Raw genomic sequence first — 7500 nt, 5'->3', positions numbered from 1 at the left:
TAATTTCATCTGATTTCACATTTTTATTCATTTTCATGTGTTGATTCAATCTCATATTTATTCAATTCATTTATTTCCATATTTTCATCTAGTTTCATATTTTTATTTTATTTCATGTTTTAATATTTTGATGTTTGGATATTTGGATATTTGGATATTTAGATATTTAGATATTCAGATATTTAGATATTTAGATATTTAGATATTCAGCAATTCCAAATGAAATCGTCCTAAAAATGCAGATTTTAAAAACTTGTATTTTTGATTCCAATGAAAGTGTGTATTCCGTTTGGGTTGGAGGAAATATGAGTTTTCCACAGCAACTGGAATTTTTTGAATCAAGCGTAACTTTTGAAAAGGGCGTATCGATTTGAGTAAGAGAAATCTTTGATAATTTATATCTCAAAAACTATGAGTCGTACCGAAATAGTGTCTTAGAAAGAGTTATAAAGTATTGATGGTTGAATATGAAAAAATTGTACACTGAAAAAAAAAATTAGTACTCTTTTTTTTATTTACAAAATAAAAATTCAATTTGCAATATCCAAAATACATATTTTTGAATTTTTTTTAATATTTTCATACAAAATTAGAAGTCATGCAGAAAATTTGAAAAATGGGCCCAAGATGGTAAAACTATTTTTGACGAACTTTGTGGAATATCGAATTTTTAGCAATTTTCGAAACTTCGAATTTTTGTATGTTAACAATAATTTTAAGCCACAAATAATGAATCCTGATGTGATTTAAAACAAAAAAGGTTATTATCAATCTCCTTCTAAATGTAGCCATTCTCGAAATATTTAAAAAAATATTTCTAATTTATTGTCTTTTTTATAGTAAATAATCCCTTTTAATATGTTTGTCGTGTTATACCGTCATGTTCATGAAATTTTATGAATTTGATTATAATTTCCAACAACTTTTCCTAATACATCATCACGGTTCATTTTTTGACTCAAGCGTAACATTTGAAAAGGGCGTATCGATTTGAGTAAGAGAAATCTTTGATTATTTATATCTCAAAAACTATGAGTCGTACCGAAATAATGTCTTAGAAAGAGTTATAGAGTATTGATGGTTGGATATGAAAAAAAATATACACTGAGAAAAAAAATAGTATTCTTTTTTTATTTACAAAATAAAAATTCAATTTGTAATATCCAAAATACATATTTTTTATTTTTTTTTTCATACAAAATAGAAGTCATGTAGAAAATTTAAAAAATGGGCCCAAGATGGTAAAACTATTTTTGATGAACTTTGTGGAACATCGATTTTTTAGGAATTTTCGAAACTTCGAGTTTTTGTATGTTGGCAGTCATTTTTAATCACAAATTATGAATCCTGATGTTATTTAAAACAAAAAAGGTTATTATCAATCTCCTTCTAATTGCAACCATTCTCGAAATATTAAAAAAAAAAATTCAAATTTATTGTTTTTTTTTTGTAGTAAATAATCCCTTTTAATATGTTTGTCGTGTTATACCATCATGTTCATGAAATTTTATGAATTTGCTTATAATTTCCAACAACTTTTCCGAATACATCATTATGGTTCATTTTTTGACTCAAGTGTAACTTTTGAAAAGGTAGAATCGATTTAAGTAAGAGAAATCTTTGATAATTTATATCTCAAAAAATATTAGTCGTACCGAAATAATGTGTTATAAAGAATTATAGATGATTGTTGGCTTAATTTGAAAAAAATATACACTGAAAAGAAAAATTAGTACTCTTTTTTTATTTACAAAATAAAAATTTTAATTGACGATATCAAAAAATATGTATTTTTTATATTTTTTCAATTTTTTCATATAAAATAGAAGTCATTTAGAAAATTTTTAAAATAAATTTCAAATTTTTTTTAAATATCTCGAGAATGGTTGCATTTAAAAGGAGATTGATAATAACCTTTTTTGTTTTGAATCACATCAGGATTCATAATTTGTGGCTAAAAATGATTGTTAACATACAAAAATTTTATGTTTCGAAGATTCCTAAAAATTTGATGTTCCACAAATTTCGTCAAAAATGGTTTTACCATCTTGGGCCCATTTTTTTTAATTTTCTACATGACTTCTATTGTATATGAAAAAATTTAAAAAAAAATAAAATATACATATTTTTTGATATCGCAAATTAGAATTTTATTTTGTAAAAAAAAAAAGAGTTTTTCTTCTCAGTGTAAATTTTTTTCAAATTAAGCCAACAATACTCTATAACTCTTTCTAACACATTATTTCGGTACGACTCATATTTTTTGAGATATAAATTATCAAAGATTTCTCTTACTCAAATCGATACGCCCTTTTCAAAAGTTACGCTTGAGTCAAAAAATGAACCATGATGATGTATTAGGAAAAGTTGTTGGAAATTATAATCAAATTCATAAAATTTCATGAACATGATGATATAACACGACAAACATATTAAAAGGGATTATTTACTACAAAAAAGACAAAAAATTAGAAATATTTTTTTTAAATATTTCGAGAATGGCTACATTTAGAAGGAGATTGATAATAACCTTTTTTGTTTTGAATCACATCAGGATTCATAATTTGTGGCTAAAAATGATTGCTAACATACAAAAATTCGAAGTTTCGAAAATTCCTAAAAATTCGATGTTCTACAAATTCCGTCAAAAATAGTTTTACCATCTTGGGCCCATTTTTTAAATTTTCTACATGACTTCTATTGTATATGAAAAAATTGAGGAAAAGAAATACATATTTTTTGATATCGCAAATTAGAATTTTATTTTGTAAATAAAAAAAAGAGTACTAATTTTTCTTCTCAGTGTATATTTTTTTCAAATTAAGCCAACAATACTCTATAATCCTTTCTAACACACTATTTCGGTACGACTCATATTTTTTGAGGTATAAATTATCAAAGATTTCTCTTTCTTTTTTTTCCCCATGGGAGCAAAATTTTCTTATAATTTCCAACAATTTTTTTGATTGATTGAAGTTTGTATTAAGATAAAAAAGATTTTTTAGTTTCGCTACGTTTTGTATTAACCCACATGTCTTCGAATGTCTCGTAACGTAACTCTCAAACATATGTCTTTACCATAACGATGTATTTGGAAAAGTTGTTGGAAATTATAAGCGAATTCATAAAATCTCATGAACATGATGGTATAACACGACAAACATATTTAAAGGGCCTGTTTACTATTAAAAATACAATAAATTACAAATATTTTTTTAAATATCTCGAGAATGGCTACATTTAGAAGGAGATATTTTGATATTTTGATATTTTGATATTTTGATATTTTGATATTTTGGTATTTTGATTTAATTTTTTCTTTGATTTTTTTTAAATATCTTCATATTTTGATTATTTCAAACAGAGTTTCTAGTTTACAACTACATATTTGTAATGTATTTATACTTTTTAGTTCATATGTTTGCTTCTGGTTCTAATTTAAAAATGCGTTTCTGCAGTTTAGAAGAATCACGGAGATAAACTGCGAAGTGTACAGTCTACCCAAGCTCTAGCCCAAATGCTGGTTGTTTGTTATATTCGATGAGGATCAACGAGGTACAAAAAAAATTCCTGAGCACTTTTGCACATGTACAATTTTTAATGCATCATTAAATGAACTATAAGAGAATCATATCTCTGTTACAAAGCCACATTCATTTCCGCCGACAATGCTGCTCCTGCCAGTAAACACTTCCGTTCGAGTACACTTTTTTTTTCTTCTTCGACAGCACTTACTTTTCGACGGAATTTACATTTTTGGGGTTCACACAGAGGTGGATGAACTCCACGACACAGACGATAATGATCCGATCCACTTCAAGATCCCTTTTTTCCCCCTGGGAGCAAAATTCTTCGCTGGGCGTTCGTTCTTCTAGTAGCACACAAAAACACGGGCACACATACATATACACAAACACACACACACACTTGATTTAAGTATTCCCCCTTGCCTTTTTGGCAAATAACCGAAAAATATATTCATAGCGTCGCGATGATGGGTTACTGCCGCCCATCGCTCCTCCCCCGCCCCCACACCGAAAAGTATGCGATGATGGGGTGAAACGAAGATGAAAGAAGAAGAGTTTACTCGAAGAACTCCCCTTTCCAACAACAACAACAAGGAGAAGAACAAATATGCTGACAATTTCACCTTTCTCCCTTGGCGAATTGTGATCTCTCTCTGGCGGTCAAAAAACATCACTCCGACCCGGATGAGTTTGGAGGGGTGGGGCCTGGGCCGTGGGTTAGCACACATTAGGGATGGGATGGGATGGCATTCGCGCGAACAAAGATGCACTCGGAATAATAAAAACGACGACGTCGTCGTCGTTGTCGCCGAGGATGGTTGGGGGAGTTTGGTTCCCACATGTAAGAAAAGGATCCCCCAGTGGGCGGGGGAAAAAGAACCACTAAAAATCAGAAGTGAAATTGTTCACATTTCGTGAGTGTTGTCAAAGTTTCGTAATGACAGGCAAACGAAAAACGGGGTCTTTCGATTAATGAGATGTGTTCTCTCTGCGGTGGATAATCCCGGCGCGGTCGTGAAAGCATTAAAATGTCCGCAACAGAACACGCGCGCGGGTGGGTTTCGATTTCCCGCGACCGATCGGCGGTCGCGCAAACGAACCGGGAATTGATGATGCAGTGGGTGCGTGTACAACACGCCACTTTACTATTCTGTTACAAGTCCGCCTTCCTCGGGTTAGCCAACAATCCCTGGCGCGCCAATGTGGGTCATTGTGCTCACGATGATGATACGGTTTGACGGATTGGCGGTTTGAAGTTTGACAAAAGGTCGTAAAAAATTCCGTTTCAAGCTGCTGAGAAGCTTTGTACCAACCAACACAACACGACACGCCCAAATCCAACGGAAGTGTCGGCCTGAATCGTGGGTTACACATATCGATCAAAATGTATTTATCCTTCCGACGAGAACACAAAGGACTTTCCAGCATTAATTGGGTGTTCGAAAGCCACAAAACCAGCATCATCCGAGGAAAACATCTCCATCTCGTCTGTAGCGTTGTGCGTGCGAAGGTGGTTTATCAACGCGAGCCAGTTCACATCAAACGCTAGGGAGGATACGGATAGAGGAGAGCTAGATTTGCGTACGATCGAGATAATAATGAATTCAAGAGGCACGCGCATCCGGCGCGGCGGGTCCATGTTTTGCATATCCTCCGTTTTGTGCCCTCTTCCGACCGCAAGGACCGACCGGCAGCGACTCCTTTTCGCTGTTCTCTGCGGGTTCAGCGCGCGCTCGGTTATCTTGTTGGGGGATCCGGCTTGGGCTGATGGCGTGGCAGAGGCGGACGAAGGAAGGGATCTGATTTCAAATTCATCAACCGTCCGCGTGGTTCTTTCGATAATTAGCTGGTGCGCATCATAAATACATGATCGGAATGAAAGGCTGCCGAAAAAAGTGTGGAGGCGGCGGCGGCGTCGTCACGGCAAACACACGTATATTTACGCATCACGTGAGTAAGTATCTACTCCAGAGGGTGGCTTCCGGGGATTTAACACACCGGCTGGCGGCGCTAGCACTGCGGAAAAGGGGAGTATGCGCTTTCGAATAAAGGGGATGCTGGCGGGAATGGTGGAGTGTCTTTTTTTCCCTTGTTGGGTGTGAACCACTGCGTCCATTAGTTTGAACTATTGTGGTATGCCCCATTTTTTGTACTACGCTTCAAGCTTATCTACTGCTTATTGATGAAGAAGTAGCCTGAAAGCTATAGCGAGATAGGTGCCAATCAGGAATAATCTGTTTGTGTCTTTAAATATAGTCGAAATGTAATAGCATGTATCACTTGGATCACTTTATTTGTTGAGGTTTGACTAGCCATTTTGCACTTTTGCTTTCATCAGAATACGCTATGATGAATAGATTTCTCAATCGTGATAGCCCTTTTTCATCTGCGTAGTTTAAGCTGAAACCCCCTTTCCAGATAGAAAACTGATTCCTAAAGGTCCTGGCCGGATAAGGGAGTAGAAAGTGCCCCCAAACCAAATCACTAGCTGTATGGCAAATATTGTAAAGGATATAAAATAAGAAATTTTGGCGGTTTATTTGAACCCCTATGTGGTTTGACGTAGGATCTATAGTGAAAAACGTACTTTTACAATTACAATAGATCCGAGATAAAAATTTGAAAAATGTACTGAATGTACATCTTACCACGGTGTATCAAGGAAAATTATCAAAAAAAATTTCATCAAAAATTTTAGTACTAAAAAAAATATTTAAATTCTGAAAAAATTTTTTTTTTTGGGATTTAGAGCTTCAGTACTACTCTAATTCATATTTCAATGTGCTCTTACGGCTTTTCAAGATTGATAAATATCTTCAAACTGTTTTTCTTTTTTCAAATATATAATAATAAAAATAAAATAAAAAAAATACACAGTACAAAAAAATGTTATAGATTTTCTGGCATTTCGAAATTTTGAAAAAAAAAATAACTTTGAGACCCACTCCTGCTCAAATTTTTATTTAAATGCGTTCGTATGTGTCTTTTTTCTACATGTGGCGTAATTTTCCCTGAATTTTTAAGAGCATTGTGTGACACAAAAATAATTTTCTTCATCGTCTGCATTATTATTTTGATTTTTTTGAAATCGATTATTTTATTGTATTCGTGGTTTTCAATAGAAAGATTAAAATAAAAAAAAAAGTCGGATTTGTGGTATCAAAGTTATATTTTTTTTCAAAATTTCGAAATGCCAGAAAATCTATAACATTTTTTTGTACTGTGTATTATTTTATTATTTTATTTTTATTATTAGATATTTGAAAAAAAAACAGCTTGAAGATATTTATCAATCTAGAAAAGCCGTAAGAGCACATTTAAATATGAATTAGAGTAGTACTGAAGCTCTAAATCCCAAAAAAAAAATTCAAAATTTAAATATTTTTTTAGTACTAAAATTTTTGATGAATTTTTTTTTGATAATTTTTCTTGATACACCGTGGTAAGATGCACATTCAGTATTTTTTTCAAATTTTTATCTCGGATCTTTTGAGGATGACGTGAAATAATCGAAAGTCCAAAGTCGTCGAAAGTACGTTTTTCACTATAGATCCTACGTCAAACCACATAGGGGTTCAAATAAACCACCAAAATTTCTTTACCTTTACCTTTACAATATTTGCCATACAGCTAGTGATTTGGTTTGGGGGCACTTTTTACTCCCTTACCCGGCCAGGCCCTTTATATCAAAACATAACTGATTTTCATCGAACCATCGTGAAGTTATGAAGTAAGTTGTGCTTTCGATCAAAAGATCTAATTTTAATAACTCAGGAGACAACGATTCAGCTCCATGAGAAAGGGAACTTGGAAAGAACTTTACCCTAAAAATCATTAAACTGTTGTAGTTTGAAATATATATTTGTTTTGGGGGAAATCTTATAGTTGATATCAGTGAGTGGAAAAATAGCACCCTTTAAGAGGGGGAAGGGGCTTCGAACTACCATAAGAACCTTCTCCGGACATAAAAATC

The 7500-nt window shown here is 32.9% G+C and overlaps 1 protein-coding gene across 10 annotated transcripts in view; it reads right to left on the bottom strand.

Moving 5' to 3' along the window:
• Window positions 1-7500, bottom strand: part of LOC129763258 (ephrin type-B receptor 1) — a 209124-nt gene that overhangs the window by 73303 nt on the left and 128321 nt on the right. The gene's annotated exons all lie outside the window — the stretch shown is intronic.

This window comes from Toxorhynchites rutilus, chromosome 1, assembly GCF_029784135.1.
Source record: "Toxorhynchites rutilus septentrionalis strain SRP chromosome 1, ASM2978413v1, whole genome shotgun sequence".
NCBI classification, from domain to species: Eukaryota; Metazoa; Arthropoda; class Insecta; order Diptera; family Culicidae; genus Toxorhynchites; species Toxorhynchites rutilus.
The sequence above is the reverse complement of the archived record's forward strand: the minus strand, read 5'-3'. Positions and strand labels throughout refer to the sequence as shown.